This window comes from Protopterus annectens, chromosome 6.part0 (assembly GCF_019279795.1).
Source record: "Protopterus annectens isolate FY-2018-M chromosome 6.part0, PAN1.0, whole genome shotgun sequence".
In the NCBI taxonomy this organism is placed as follows: domain Eukaryota; kingdom Metazoa; phylum Chordata; order Ceratodontiformes; family Protopteridae; genus Protopterus; species Protopterus annectens.
The window spans coordinates 1,189,001,122-1,189,018,621 of NC_056737.1; the positions used below are offsets into that span (position 1 = coordinate 1,189,001,122).

Here is a 17,500-nt window from a genome sequence, read left to right on the forward strand (position 1 = left end):
CATTCAGCAAACACAGTGTTAGTTATGTCCTGTAAAACCTTCTGCCCACCTTTTATCCCCCTAGTGCTGTACTACTTTTGGAACAGATGGATCTACAGGACCTGTCATTATCTCTCTCTCTCTCTCTGACCATCCAATTCCATCTGCAGAAAAGCTTGAATTTCTATATTTCTCATCTTGGCAAGTGGTGGGGCTTCATGATTTCTCTTCATCCCAACATAAAGGAGCTGAATCGAATGTGCTTGTTTGTATTTCTTAATAATAAAAGGAGAATTGTATGGTTCAAATTAAGTAATGGTTTCAAGTGGATACAATTACTTGGGCCTTGAATGGCACAAGCCCAAAAGTTTTTTACCAGTTAAGGTTAAGATCACATATTAAGGTTATAGAGTTTGGGGAAGGGGGTGTTTAGTCATTGGAGGATGGCAGCAGAATGCACGTCATTCTGATATAAACTCCAAGGTGCCCACCAAGTTGTGAATTGCACTTGGAGCCATTTTTGTTTCGTTATCAAGCATTGCATTCTTATTGTCCGAACAGAGAAGGCAATTACTAACTGATTACAGGTACTGCTATGGAGGCCTCTTTTGTTCCCTGATATGCAAAGTTATTTATCACATTTGTTGAAGAAAAAAGGATGTATGGTATGGACTTTTTAAAAGTAAAGAAAATATATTTCATATTTAATGATGATTTTCTGTTTCTACATAGTGGTAATAAAGAAGAATTTATATTAGAGCTTTATAACAATAATATGAGTCTTATGTTTACATATAAATGCCTCAAAGCTGACATTAATTACTCAGATTTATGTTTTAAATATATGCACTCCTTTGGAACTAAGTTATATAGGACAGAAAATACCAGCTTGTTTATTTGTATGGTAGTACTTGCCATCCTATGCATACTTTAAAACCCCTGCTGCTGGAAAAATTTATATGTACCCACAGAACATGCAGTAAATGTTATGCTTTTCAAAGCATAAGCTAATTCTGTAGTTAAATATTTTCTTTGTCTAGGATATTAAAATGAGGATAAAGAGCAAACAGATTGGAATAGTAGTTTGACATGAAACGTTTATATACGTTGATGAAAGGATCAAAAGAGCTAAAGAATTACCTATAGATGATGTTTCTTATAAATTTAGGGAGGGTTTATTTTGTTAATGAATATAATGTCTTAAACTCAGTTATTATTAATTTGGTGCTCATATTTTACAATGTTTTAAAACACAATTCTGTATTGGCTGTTTTAATTAAAACAAACACAAAGGAATGTAATATATGTAAATATCATTTCATGACTAGCTAATTCATAGCCATTTTAAAGGCCCACTTCCAAAATTTTAAGTTTGACCGTTAAGGATACTAAGTTGACTCATTATGGTAAATTTAACAAATGTAATTTTGTTTCACCATGGCACAGGATTATTCTTTTAAAATGTAATATTAAAGAAAATTTCACTTCATTGACTACAGCTGTTATTAAGTCATCTGCACACACATGTCTGGGGATTCAATGAGCTCCCATGTAGGCTTTGCGATGCCTACACAGAGTGTATGTGTTTGCGTGATGAGCAGCACTGCTAATCGTATATGCCTGGTAAATTTAACAGATGTAATCTTGTTTCACCATGGCTTAGGATGTTTCATTTAAAATGTACATATTAAAGAAAGTTGTACTTCAATGACTGCAGGTGTTATCTGTGCCATCTGGTACACATGTGTCTGGGGATTCAATAAGCTCCCATGCAGGCTTTGCGCGATGCCTACACAGAGTGTATGTGTTTGCGCAATGAGCAGCACTGCTAATTGTATTTGCCTGGTAAATTTAACAGACACAATTTTGTTTTACCATGGCTTAGGATGTTTCATTGAAAGTGTACATATTAAAGAAAGTTGTACTTCAATGACTGCAGGTGTTATGTAAGTTGTCTGGTGCACAGATGCCTGGAATTTGATAAACTCCACTAGCAGCAGTGCTGATCACATATGCATGCTGCACATCATGCATACACCACTAGCAGCAGTGCTAATCACATATGCATGCTGTGCAGCATGCTTACATCACTAGCAGCAGTGCTAATCACATATGCAGCCTGCACTTCATGCCTACACCACTAGCAGCAATGCTAATCACATATGCATGCTGTGCCTCATGCCTACACCACTCGCAGCAGTGCTAATCACATATGCATGCTGTGCCTCATGCCTACACCACTAACAGCAGTGCTAATCACATATGCATGCTGATCATTGTGCTTACACCACTAGCAGCAGTGCTAATCACATATGCATGTTGTATGTTGTGCTTACACCACTAGCAGCAGTGCTAATGACATATGCATGCTGCGTGTCGTGCTTACCCTACCAGCAGTAGTGCTAATCACTTATGCATGCTGCGCATCATGCATACACCACTAGCAGCAGTGCTAATCACATATGCAGGCTGCACATCATGCATACAACACTAGCAGCAGTGCTAATCACATATGCAGGCTGCACATCATGCATACAACACTAGCAGCAGTGCTAATCACATATGCATGCTGCTCATCATGCAGATATCACTAGCAGCAGTGCTAATCACATGTGCATGCTGTGCATCATGCTTATGCCACTAGTAGTACTGCTAATCACATGTGCATGCTGTGCCTCATGCATACACCACTAGCAGCAGTGCGAATCACATGTGCATGCTGCGCTTCATGCTTACACCACTAGCAGCAGTGCTAATCACATATGCATGCTGCACGTCATGCTTATACCACTAGCAGCAGTGCTAATCACATGTGCATGCTGTGTGTTGTGCTTACATCACTAGCAGCAGTGCTAATCACATATGCAGACTGCACTGCATACCTACACCACTAGCATCAGTACTAATCACATATGCATGCTGTGCCTCATGCCTACAACACTAACAGCAGTGCTAATCACATATGCATGCTGCTCATTGTGCTTACACCACTAGCAGCAGTGCTAATCACATATGCATGTTGCGCATTGTGCTTACACCACTAGCAGCAGTGCTAATCACATATGCATGCTGCACCTCATGCTTACATCACTAGTAGCAGTGCTAATCACATATGCATGCTGCGTGTCATACTTACACCACTAGCAGTAGTGCTAATCACTTATGCATGCTGTGCATCATGCTTATGCCACTAGCAGCAGTGCTAATCACATATGCATGCTGCACCTCATGCTTACACCACTAGCAGCAGTGCTCATCACATATGCATGCTGCGTGTCATGCATACACCACTAGCAGTAGTGCTAATCATATATACAGGCTGCACATCATGCTTACACTACTAGCAGCAGTGCTAATCACATGTGCATGCTGTGCATCATGCTTATGCCACTAGTAGTACTGCTAATCACATGTGCATGCTGTGCCTCATGCATACACCACTAGCAGCAGTGCTAATCACATGTGCATGCTGCGCTTCATGCTTACACCACTAGCAGCAGTGCTAATCACATATGCATGCTGCACGTCATGCTTATACCACTAGCAGCAGTGCTAATCACATGTGCATGCTGTGCTTCATGCTTACACCACTATCAGCAGTACTAATAACATATGCATGATGCGTGTTCTGCTTACACCACTAGCCGCAGTGCTAATCACATATGCATGTTGTGCTTGTGCTTACACCACTAGCAGTAGTGCTAATCACATATGCATGCTGCTCATTGTGCTTACACCTCTCGCAGCAGTGCTAATCCCATATGCATGCTGCACCTCATGCTTACATCACTAGCAGTAGTGATAATCACATATGCAGGCTACACAGCATGCTTACACCACTAGCAGCAGTGCTAAACACATGTGCATGCTGTGCATCATGCTTGTGCCACTAGCAGTAGTGCTAATCACATATGCATGCTGTGCCTCATGCTTACACAACTAGCAGCAGTGGTAAAAAATATGCATGCTGCGGATCATGCTTACACCACTAGCAGCAGTGCTAATCACATATGCATGCTACTCATTGAGCTTACACCACTAGGAGCAGTGCTAATCACATATGCATGCTGCACCTCATGCTTACATCACTAGCAGCAGGGCTAATCACATATGCATGCTGCGTGTTGTGCTTACACCACTAGCAGTGGTGCTAATCACATATGCAGGCTGCACATCATGCTTACACCACTAGCAGCAGTGCTAATCACATGTGCATGCTGTGCATCATGCTTATGCCACTAGCAGTAGTGCTAATCACATGTGCATGCTGCGCCTCATGCTTACACAACTAGCAGCAGTGCTAATCACATATGGATGCTGCTCATTGTGCTTACATCACTAGTAGTAGTGCTAATCACATGTGCATGCTGCGCTTCATGCTTACACCACTAGCAGCAGTGCTAATCACATATGCATGCTGCACATCATGCTTACATCACTAGCAGCAGTGTTAATCACATATGCATGCTGCGTGCCATGCTTATACCACTAGCAGTAGTGCCAATTACATACGCAGGCTGCACATCATGCTTACACCACTAGCAGCGGTGCTAATCCCATATGCATGCTGCTCATTGTGCTTACACCACTTGCAGCAGTGCTAATCACATACACATGCTGCTCATTGTGTTTACACCACTAACAGCAGTGTTAATCACATATGCATTCTGCACATTGTGCTTACACGACTAGCAGCAGTGCTAATCACATATGCATGCTGCACATACTGTTTACACCACTAGGAACAGTGCTAATCACATATGCATGCTGCGCTTCATGCTTACACTACTAGCAGCAGTGCTAATCACCTTGATACCACAAACAGTACATGCTGGAGGGAGGGATTCCTGTCTCTCAGACTTCCCATACTCTGGAACAAACTACCTATCTATATCAAACAAAGCTCCTCATTAGCACTGTTTAAGAAAAATCTTGATTGGATGGGAGATAGGAAATTCACCCCGGGGATCACTTTTGTGGCTCTGCTCGACAGTGGCACAGGAAAATAATTTTCTTGGGTGGCGAAAGCCAGGGTACCTTTGGCTAGGCTTATATAGGCCCTAGGGCCAATAGCTTAGTACCTACCTATGAACCTATATGCATGCTGATCATCATGCTTACACCACTAGCAGCAGTGCTAATCACATATGCATGCTGCTCATTGTGCTTACAGCACTAGTAGCAGTGCTAATCATGTATGCATGCTGCTCATTGTGCTTACACTACTAGCAGTAGTGCTAATCACGTGTGCATGCTGCGCTTCATGTTTACACCACTAGCAGCAGTGCTAATCACGTATGCATGCTGCGCCTCATGCTTACATGACTAGCAGCAGTGCTATCACATATGCATGCTGCTCATTGTGTTTACATCACTAGCAGTAGTGCTAATCACATGTGCATGCTGCACTTCATGCTTACACCACTAGCAGCAGTGCTAATCACATGAGCATGCTGTGCACCATGCGTACACCACTATCAGCAGTCCTAATCACATATGCATGCTACACATCATGCTTACATCACTAGCAGCAGTGCTAATCACATATGCATGCTGCGTGTCATGCTTACACCACTAGCAGTAGTGCTAATCACATATGAATGCTGTGCATTTTGTTTACACCACTAGCAGCAGTGCTAATCCCATATGCATGCTGCTCATTGTGCTTACACCACTTGCAGTAGTGCTAATCACATACGCATGCTGCTCATTGTGTTTACACCACTAACAGCAGTGCTAATCACATATGCATTCTGCACATAGTGTTTACACCACTAGCAGCAGTGCTAATCACATATGCATGCTGCACTTCATGCTTACACTACTAGCAGCAGTGCTAATCATATATGCATGCTGCTCATTGTGCTTACACCACTAGTAGCAGTGCTAATCATGTATGCATGTTGCTCATTGTGCTTACACCAATAGCAGCAGTGCTAATCACATATGCATGCTGCACATAGTGTTTACACCACTAGCAGCAGTTCTAATCACATATGCATGCTGTGCATTGTGCTTACAGCACTAGCAGCAGTGCTAATCAGATATGCATGCTGCGCATTGTGCTTACATGAATAAAAATTATGTTTTGTGGGCAGAAAGTGTTGCCATCTTGGAAACTGTACAGAGTAGCACAAATGCAGAAAGAAAATGCATACAAGTTTGACTATGGCTAAACTTGGTCTGTGAGATTGCACCAACAGCCACAATAATTACCAGGGATGAAAATACTGCAACAACTGCAGTAATAATACATTATAGAAAAGTGTACTCAGTGCAATATATACTATAAGTTTATGCAGACTGAAATAATAGATGTTCGGGTGATCAGCAGGGACAAATACAATGCAACATAAATACACTAGAGAGGGAAAGTGTGCAGATTACAATTGCCACAGACATGAATGACAGGAATGAAGAAAGAGGAAGCAGGCATGTACAATATGGCAATGTACCCCAGATAGGACATATCAAGTTATATACAATTCCAAGACATGTCAGTAGCATAACATTATGCACATATGTAGATAGCATAGTATGTGCTGCTGTTTACACCTTCTGTGTGAGTATTTTGTAAATCTTCATACATGATAGCATATATGTGACTGTCACACTAGGTTACATATCAATGGAGATGAATGGTTGTGATATAAACATCACTGACATGCTCACTGGAGTGGATATTTAGCAAAGATGGTGTATACAATAAGGGGAGAGCAAAAGAAGTAACCGCCCTATACTCGGCACTTATCCAGCCCATAATTGAGTACAGCACTCCATTCACTATGTACTGTACTACTCACCTACAACAATTACAGAGACCTCAGAGGTTTATAACAAAGATCAAGGGCCTCCAGTATGTGCCGACTAAAATCCCTGTCACTGTGCTCTGTATCATATAGACTTCTTAGGGGAGACTTATGCCTAGCCTACAGAGCAACCCAAAACCCAAACCTACTTAGGTTCATAGGTTCATACTAGGCTATCTGCCCTAGGGCATTTATAAGCCTAGCCAGAATGTGTTTGGCTTTCGCCACCCATTTTAAATTTATTTTGCTATGCCCTTTTTCGAGGTTAGTATACTGTGCCTCTGTCTAACAGTGACACAGAAGTGATACCCGGGGTAAACCTACGATCTCCCATCCACTCATCAAGATTCCTCTTGAAGAGAGTGAATGAGGGACTCTGCCTAACCTGGACTGGGATTTTATTCCAGAGTGAAGGGAGCCTCTGGGTTATGAATCTGTCCCTCCAGCATGTCCTATTTATTTCAGTGCTGAGGTTCAAGTCTCGAGCTCGTAGCTCGATGGGATTTGGATTTTCTGAGGTGCAGCATGTCCATTAATTCCGGGTTGGACATGGCTTTATATGTCAGGCACAGATCGCCTCTGAACAGGCGGTATGCCACTGAGTAGAGCTGGAGTTTCTTTAACCGGGCAGCATATGGCATCTGTTTGAGCCCTTTGATCCTCTTGGTGAGGTACTTTTGGGGTCTTTCCAGTTGCTGCAGGTGTCTGGTAAGGTACATCCCAAAAGGGGCATTGTACTCAATTATGGGCCTGATGAGGGATGAGTAAAGAGGCACGATGACCTCCCCTGATCTAGATGTGAATCCCTTCATGATTAGGTGGGCTATATAAAATGTTTTTCTAACCACTTTGGCCACGTGGTTGTCAAATGAGAGATTGCTATCAACTTGGGTCCCCAGGTCCCTAATTACTTCTTCTGTACTTAATGGATTACCACCTATGTGGTAATTTGTGGGCACTTTGTTTTTGCCAAAGGGGATGACTATGCACTTTTGGCATTTAGCTTGAGGCCATGGCTCTGGCACCAGTTGTCTGTTTCTATGAGGCCCTTTTGGAGGATGCTTGTGTCAGCTGGAGAGTCGATTATGGCACCCAGTTTGCAGTCATCTGTGAACTTGGTCAGCCACAGTCCTTCCATGTTGGCCTGTACCTCCGAGAAATATATACCGAACAAGAGAGGTCCCAGGACTGAGCCTTGTGGGACACCACTTGTAACTGGTTTGGAGTCTGACATGGCTCCAGCAATTCCAACCATGTGGGTTCTGTCCTTGAGCCAGTTTGCAATCCATCTAGTGACATAGGGGTTTATATTTAAGCTGGTGAGCTTATCTATAATGCCCGAGTGGGGTATTGTATCGAAGGCTTTTGCAAGGTTCAGGTAGGCTGTGTGGACCACCTTCCCCTCGTCAATGGCCTTGGTGACTGTTTCAAAGAAATCAACCAGGTTTAAGAGGCAGGATCTGCCCTTAACAAAGCCGAACTGGGTAGGATCCAGTGTTTGTAGGTCCCCAATATCTTTATTTATGAGGTCCATTATGATCCTTTCCATAGCTTTGCAGACCAAGCTAGTCAGGCTTATGGGGCGATAGTTTCCAGGATCCGTTGAGGCACCACCTTTATGGAGAGGGACCACTGTTGCTGTACGCCACTCTTTGGGCACATATCCTGTAGTAAGGCTGAGATTGAACAGTAGTTTTATGTTTAGGTTTAGCTCTTCTTGGAATTCATGTAGGATGCAGCCCGGGACACCATCTGGTCCCATTGATGCTGTGTTTTTTGCTTTGGAGAGGGCGGGTCTTACCTGAGCATCTGAGATGTCAGGGGGGCAGCACTCTGCTGGGATAGATATTTGCCCTTTTGGTGGGGAGGGGGGGGAGAAGTTTGCCCTGAACCTGTCAGCTAGGATGCTGGCAATGTCTGTGGGTTCGGTGTATTTTTGTCATTTTGGACTAATTCTGAGCATATCTGGGAATTACCACCCAGGTTCCTAACATAACTAAAGAAAGCCTTGTGATTATCCTTAGTGTCCTGTGCAATTTTTCTCTCGAAGCTGGCCTTAGACAATTTTATGTGTGCCCGTAGTTTTTTGCTAATACTGATCAGTGATGCCTTCCCTTTGTGGGATTTTGCTCTATCATTTAGTAGCTTCCTCCTTCTATTGTATAGTTTGTTTATGGCTGGGGTCCACCAGACAGGACGTCTGCCTTTGGAGGATTGGGTCTTGGTTTTATTTGGGATCGCATGATCCATGCATTCCTGAAGGTGTTCATAGAATGCGTTTATAAAGGATTCTGCGGTCTGGGCCGTATTTTCCACAGGCCCGGGGCTTTGAAGGATTCCACCTCAGTTTTGAGGAGTGTGAAATTTGCTTTAGAGAAGTTTTTCACTGTGGTTTTCTGGGCTGGCGGTGGGGTCGGGATGTGAATATCCAGTGAGATTAGTTTATGGTCTGATCTTACCAGTGAGGGATATACTTCTGGTCTGGAGCATAGAGTCCCCATGTTGGTGATGATCAGGTCCAGTATGTTTTCCCCTCTTGTGGGAGTGGTAAAAGTTGTTCCATAGCATTTGAGTTTATAAATTCTAGGAACCTTTGGGCTAGGGTGTTGGAGCTAGAGTAATGCTCCCAGTCTATGTTTGGGTAGTTGAAGTCGCCCAATATAATGGTGTTTGGAGAGACCTTCATATTTTCAGTGTTCTCAGGAAGGCCGAGTGGGGTTCCTGGGTTTGGGAGGGTGGTCTGTAGCAGGCTATAAACTGGAAGGCAGTTTTACCCACTGTTAGTTGCACATGGATAGTCTCTGATGCTTCGTGCTTTGCCACCAACCTGGAGGTGTGGGTATCTTTGAACATCAATACTCCTCCTTTTGTGGTTCGGTCCAAGTTTTGGGGCCGAAAAGCATGGTATGAGGTATAACCTGATAGTGCTGGGGTGCTCTCGGGAGCCCTGAACCAGGTTTCTGTTACTGCACAGATATCGAAGTTCTCCATGCTAAGGAGAGTTTCGAGTGCGTGCATCTTGAGGTTTAGACTTCTGGCGTTGAGTAGCATTACTCTTAGTTTCTTATCCCTTGTGATACCTATGGAGGTGGGTTTGTCTTTTGAGCCTTGCCTAAAAAAGGCACTATGGGGATAGCAAGAGCCTTTGCCAATATCCGAAAGCCCAGGGGTGACAGGTGCAAGCCGTCCCTAGCGAAGCATCGTGGCTTGTCGAGCATATCATCCCAAGCTGACAGGCATTGGATCCCCTTTGAATGACACCAGTACTTAAGCCAATTGTTGAAATTGATCATCTTGTCTTCATATTGTGGCATCATCCTTGGTGAGGGTAAGATGCTACTCAAGGTCAGGGTCATACCGGCCTGGGCTACATGCTCAGAGAGCTCCTTTATGTCTCTTTTCATGTAGTCCAGGGAGGTACGTCTCAGGTCATTCACACCAGCATGGACAATGACTGTCATATTTGTACTTGCCTTGGAGTGACCTGAGTGCTTGTGTTATGTGGCGGATCCTAGCGCCCGACAGGCTGCTCGCCGTGACCCTCTCCTTGTTCAGCCTGGTGAGCGGGACGTCAGTGTGCCTGATGATAGTCACCTATTAAAAGTGTGTCAGGTGTGTTGTTTAGTCTTAAGGGCTGTGACTGTTTGGCACACTGGCTTTGTGAGATATGTGTTGCACGTGTTTTGTTTTGGGGTAGCAGCTGCTTGGGTGTCTGCTTTGGAGGTCTCTGCTGCTTCGGCAGATCTTTATTTAGAGCCTCCGAGTGTTTTTGTGTGATTATGTGTTTGGTTTGCTGTCGTGGTAGGTCTATGTGAGACTGGAATTGTAGTGAGTGTGGTTTTCTTATCCTCCTGACTGGTTATGCCAGTACTGAGTTGAGAGAGCTTAGCCTCCAGTTTGGCTATATGGTTGCATCTCTCACATGTGTTGGAATTTGTTGGGAGGAGGAGAGGGTTGTCTGTGTACATGAGGCAGTTGTAACATTGCCTCAAGATTCCCAGATTCACCAGCTGGACCGGAGAGGAGATTGACAACTGACCTTTGGACATGCTAGAATAATATTGGGAATTCCTTAATTGAAAACCAGGGCCAGTGGGGAGTGAGGGTGTAGTGCTTTTAATTTTTAGTGCTGACTTATATAATTGCTTTAGTGAGCAAGTGCCAGGTAACTTAAGTGCAATGTGTTACAGGTAACTTAAATGCAAACATGACAAACAATAACTTTCTTTCAAGTGAAACAAGGAAATAAGTACAGTAAGCAATGCAGATATCACTAGTGATCCACAGAAGCACTGAGAAGCCACGTATTAGGTGGAATTAGCGTTCCAGGGAAATAACAAGCAAACAAACAACAAGCATATAAACAAAGCTAGATTCAGCAGGCCTGGATCTAGTCTATGCTACAGCAAACAAGGTGTACCAATTTCAGTAAGATACAGTTCAAATATTCAGGCAGTATAAACCTTTAACCAGAAATTCCCAGCTCAGAAGGGCAGAGTCCAGCCTCTTCTCCCACAAGAGTGCAGACCACAAACCTTCTTAATGTAAAATAACTGGCCTGAAGCCCAAGTGCTTAAACCAGAACTAATACACTTTAAGAATAACAGACACTGGGCTCTCAATCAGCAGTTCGCAACTTAGAAGGATGAAAGCTACCTGTCCTGCCACCACAGTGCATGCCACAAACCTTCCTAATGTAAAACAACTGGTCTGAAGCCCAAGTGCTTAATCCAAAAGACTTGCCTTACACCATATACATATACACCATACTTGACTTACAGCATATCTGTAACTCAAATGGGCCTATGGCTACCCATTTCAGGAACTTAAATAAGACATGCTGGAGGGACAGATTTATCACCCAGCAATTGCCACGTCTTTGGAACAGACTACCAATTCATGTGAAACAGAGCACCTCCATGACACTGTTCAAGAGGAACCTGGGTGAGTGGATGGGTCACCATAAATTCTTACTGGGATAGTTCCCACAACCCTTCTGAACATGGACAGTCATCAGTAAATGCAATCCTGGGTATTGACTAGTACCTCTAAGGTATTACATTGGGTTGAAACAGTTAGACTTAAAATGACTTCAGGGTCGATAGCCCAGTAATCTCCTATGATCCTATGTCATGAAGATCTTCAAAATGACTTGCTTAAATATGACTGGAATGTCAACCTACCTCACAACCAGTCAGGGAGACATAGCAGCAGTCCGATTTGTCAGTATTCTAAAAGGAGAATACATCCCCCCTTTTCCAAAAATAAACTGCCTTTGGAGGGGTTAAGTGGGACAACATTAAAACTGGAGTTGAATTAAGGGGCAATCCTGGTCATTTGAGAGATTGGCATGACACATAAGCCACAAACTGCATGTACAACAATTGATCCTATGCCATCAATGTTGTTGATGATCTCTGTATTTACTGGATGCAACACTGAAAGACGTATCACACATGCATTTTGTACATCTCCTTGAAAGGAAGTCTGCACTGTCAATTCTTGATAGGTTTGCATGCCAAGGAATAGTTCTCTATGGCCAACAAGATATGTGGGAGATCACTGTGCCAAAAGTAATACACCTGACTAAAGCATCCCTGGCTGACATAGGAATCAGTCATAAGGATAACAACACTTACAAACAACACACTGTTATAAGTGAATTCTCTACACACAGCTGTGTATTGTATGCAACTGTCACATGTTACAATGGATACTGTCTGAAGCATCTGCAATTGATGTGTGAATTAAAAACTGGTGTGTTATAATGAAAGGTACAACAGTATGTGAGACTGATAGCAATGCATCAGCTATGGCCATGTACGCAGAACGTACAGCATCTAGCATCAATGAGTGAGGAAGAATTATTCCACATACCAAACAATGGATGGAGCACACTCTATGAGCACATGCCAAACCTCAAGACATGTGCCACATGATCAATGTCCCCCTGACACTGGCAATGAAAATGTTATACTGGCATGAAGTCATTACATGCATGAATATGTGTTCATGCAAACTGTCAAGTGGTAATACTGATGTGATATACTGTTACGTCCATCATGCAGTACAGTCACACTATAGATGTACCTAGGACATGATTGGAGTTTATAGGTTCATCATTTCATAGGAAAGTACTAGGCTAATGTTCCAAGATGACATAAAGGCCTTGCCATATTTAACAGGAGCTTTACAATTTTAAATATCAATGTGAACAACATTCACACAGTTATGAGCTCATGCTCTGTTGTCTAAGAACAACTGTCTCTGTCCATGAGGGACATCGTATCTAAGAACAACTGCCTCTGTCCATGAGGGACATCGTATCTAAGAACAACTGTCTCTGTCCATGAGGGACATGGATACAATGCCAGGATTCCAATTAACATTAACCATCCATTGATGTAGGTTGCATTTGAATATGGTCACTAAAGACCTTTGCTTTGCGAGAAGGGGAAGCTTGTTCCAGAGAAGGGGTAGCGTCTGAGAGATGTATGTATCTCTCCAACATGATTTATTATTTCAGAGGCGAGGTCATCATCCATTGAATGAGTGACCTTAAAGCAGTGTGCTTTACCAGTGTGTGGCATTTCCATCAGGGCCGGACTGGAGACTACTCTGTAAGCGAGACACAAATTAGGCCTTTGTAGTCAGTTGGGGACAATATACAGTGGTTTGGGTTTCAGTCTTTCCATGTAGGACTTATTTAGTACACCGTGTATCTTCCTTGTGCAAAACCTCAGGTGTTGCTCCAGCTGTTGCACACATGTGATGAGTTGCATACAAAAAGGTGCATTGTTCTCAGTTATTGTTGTGATAAATGCTACGTAAAATGGAATGATAATGCCCTTTGAGCTGGATGTCATGCCCATACTTATGAGTTGTGCCACATAGAAGGGATTGATCATCACTGTGGACATATGTTGGTTAACTTACAATTACTATCTACCTGAATACTCAGATCGTGTACCACACTGGGTGTTGTCATTTGGGTGTACTGTCTATATTGTAATAAGGCTGGGTATTTGATTTACAAAATAAATTAATTATGCTTTTTTGGACATTTAGTGTGTCTTTGTGGCTTATATATATATATATATATATATATATATATATATATATATATATATATATATATATTTATTTATTTATTTATTTACATTTGTTGACTGGGCTAGTCTATCTGGATATATGTCCATTTTCAGTAGAGACCCAGGGAGAAAAGCTCCAACCAGTAGCAGAGACAAGTTTACAATATGCAGTAAAAAATTACATCTATTTAAAAACACATTGTTTAATTTGAGGATGATATACTTATAAAAAAAGAATTCCAAAAAATATAACATCGTATTTTTTTTTTTTGTTAAAGCAGTGGAGAAGAGAAGAGTTGAGAGAGTAGAAAAGAGGTTTAGAGGTCAGAGAGGGTTATATAAGGGAGAGAGCAGTGAGTTATCAGATGCTGGTTAAAGTTAATTCTTATCAGGTGGGAGTAGATGCGAGAAAGGAAAGAACAATAGGAACCTGGTTCTGGTGTAATTCTTGTATATTGGGTCTAATCAATCAGGGTTGGAGCAGGGACAAAGCCAACGGTTCTTTAGATAATCTTTAAGATGCTTTTTATATAGTTGAGTGGAAGCAGGAGAGGAAAGTTCACTAGGGAGTTGATTCCAGCTTTTTCCACTGTGTTGGAGAAGAGCGAGTCCCCTGCTTTGTTGTTAGATTTGACAGAAGAAACTAGAAATTTGTTAGCTGAGCGAAGTGTAGGGAGATTTTTGTAGGGGGTGATTAGATTAGTTAGGATTGGGGTATTATTAGGGTGATAGAGTATTTTTGGGGTGATAACAAGTTGCTGATAGAGTAATTTGTTATCCAGTTGTAGCCATCCCAGTTGTTTGAGGTTGTGACAGTGGTGTGTTCTATAGGGGGAACTGGTAGCAAATCTGGCTATATTATTATAACAGGTGGAAAGTTTAGTAATGTTATTTCTAGACAGATTAGTATAAATTGCAGAAGCATAGAACAGGGTAGAAGATAGGTGGGTCTGAGCAATAGTAATTCTTGCTGTGGGGGTAAGAAAGGGTTTGAGTCTGTAGAGGGAGCCTAGTTTTTTGTTGACAGTTTTTATTGTTGAGTTAATATGGTCATCAAAGCTAAGGGTGTTGTCAATTGTAACTCCCAGTAAATGGGTTGTGGTGTCAGGGACTATATTTGTGCCATTGTTAGAGGTTATTATGAAATTTGGTAGAGGTGACATAAGAGTAGGAGCAAAGAGTAGCAGTTTTGTTTTTTTAGGGTTCAGAAGGAGGCAGTGTTGCATGAACCTATTTTCAACACTGTTTAATACTGTTTGGGTCTGGAATTAATGTTGAGTCATCAGCATATTGAATGCAAGTGGCTTGAGGAATTTTGGTATGTAGATTGTTAATAAATAATGAAAAGAGAAGAGGGCCTAAAATGGAGCCTTGATGTAGATTATAATGAAAAGAGAAGAGGGCCTAAAATGGAGCCTTGATGTAGATTGTTAATAAATAATGAAAAGAGAAGAGGGCCTAAAATGGAGCCTTGATGTAGATTATTAATAAATAATGAAAAGAGAAGAGGGCCTAAAATGGAGCCTTGATGTAGATTATTAATAAATAATGAAAAGAGAAGAGGGCCTAAAATGGAGCCTTGATGAAGACTGTTAATAAATAATGAAAAGAGAAGAGGGCCTAAAATGGAGCATTGATGTAGATTATTAATAAATAATGAAAAGAGGAGAGGGCCTAAAATGGAGCCTTGAGGTACTCCGATGTTCACAGGGAGGGAAGAAGAAAGGGTATTATTCCAAAGGACTGCCTGCTGTCTGTTTTCAAGATAGGATTTAAACCATAGTAGAGATTGTGAGTCAAGTGATTGGGCTTTTAGGTTTTCAATGAGTAAGTTGTGGTTCACCATGTTGAAGGCCTTTGAAAGGTGAATAAATAGAGCAGAAGAGAAAGTATTGTTGTTACGATTTTTGTTTATAGAGTCAGTAAAGGATAGTAGAGCGGTAGTTGTGCTATGGAATGGTCTAAAGCCATGTTGGCAGTTGGCAAGTATGTTATTATGGATAAGGTGGTCAAGTAGTTGTCTGTGTATGCATTTCTCCATTATTTTGGCAATTGGTGAGAGTAAGGCTATAGGCCTAAAATTTGAGAGCTCAGTAGATGTACCACCTTTGTGTAGGGGGATGATGTGGGATACTTTCCATATGGAAGGGATTTTACTTTCTGAAATTGTTCTGTTTATAAGGATAGAATTGGGGTAGACAATGGCTTTAGCTGCTATTTGCAGGTATTCTGCTGGAAGGCAGTCAGCAGAAGGGGTGCAGGGTTTAAGTTTTTGGAGGAGTTTGGAAATTTGGGATGTAGGGACAGGTTGTATGTGAAAGGTAGGAGTTGTAGTATTAGGGTTGTTTAGAGGTGAAGAGGTGCTTGGTGGTATGGAATTGGCAAGGGTTAGAATGGCTTCAGTAAAATATTTATTGAAAGCATCTGGAATCTGGCCAGAGTTATTTTGGTTGAATCCGGAAGGTGAAGGAGTTTTAGAATGACCTGGTTGAAGAAGTTTGTTAATGCCTGACCAGAATTTCTGGGGTTGTTCTTTATGGGTTTGTAGGAGTTGAAAGGAATAGTCTTTTTTGTCCCTGAGAATGTCTTTATTGGTGGCATTTCTTAACTGTTTGAAGTAAAGATGATCTGATGGACTTTTAGAGGCTCTCCTTTTTTTCCAAATTTTATTTCTGAGGAGGATCTTTTGCCTAGTTTGTTTTGTAAGCCAGGGGGCAATTTTGGTCCTTATGCGGGAGGAACGAAGTGGGGCATGGGAGTTGAGGATATGAAGGAATTTTGTATTGAAGTAGGTTACTGCTTCATCTAGTTTAAGGTGTAACAGGGAGACCAATCACATGCTTTGAGTTCATTTTGGAAGGACTGAGGATTGAAGAATTTTTTGGAGCGGAAGGTTGTAACATTATTATAATTAGGACAATGAATTTTTTGCTTAATAATATAGGTAATCATGTGGTCACTAATATCGTCTGGAAGGGTTCCTGGTTTATAAGTATTATGATGGCTATTGAAAAGGATCCAGTCTAAGGTGGTTGCTTTATTACTTGGTTTATGGATTCTGGTAGGAGTGGTAATTATTTGAGAGAAACCGTGAAGATTTATGTGATTGGTGGGATTGGGCAAAGAGCAGGTAATCCAGTCTATATTAAAGTCTCCTAGGACAATGGTTTCCTGAGGTAGGTGTGTAGAGAGGTGATCAAGTATGTTTTCAAGTGTATTAATATTATTTCCTGGGGGGAGATATATGCAAATAGCATAGAGAGATTTGGAGTTGTTAATTTGAAGCTTGGCAGTAAGGGTTTCAGCATTATTAGCTGTTGGTAGGGGCAAGTCAAAGGTGCTAACTTGGAGTCCTGATTTGTACAAAATGGCTACTCCACCACCTTTTTTGGTTTTCCGGTCATTTCTTAGGATATTGAACCCTGGAGGGATGATTTCCTGGTTGAGGGTAGTGGATTTTAACCATGTCTCTGTGATGCAGAGAATGTCAAAGGAATGCACTTGTAAGAATGCGTGAAGGTAGGTAATTTTATTGTTAATGATACGGATGTTAAGGTGTGCTATCAGCAAGGAGTTTGATGCCCTATTTGGGGTAGTGCTGATGGGTGTTGTTGAGTTATT

At 41.9% G+C, this 17,500-nt stretch overlaps 1 protein-coding gene across 1 annotated transcript in view; it reads right to left on the minus strand.

The window, feature by feature from the left end:
- The window catches only part of LOC122803964 (arachidonate 12-lipoxygenase, 12R-type-like), a 399,535-nt gene that overhangs the window by 289,785 nt on the left and 92,250 nt on the right, over nucleotides 1-17,500 (minus strand). The gene's annotated exons all lie outside the window — the stretch shown is intronic.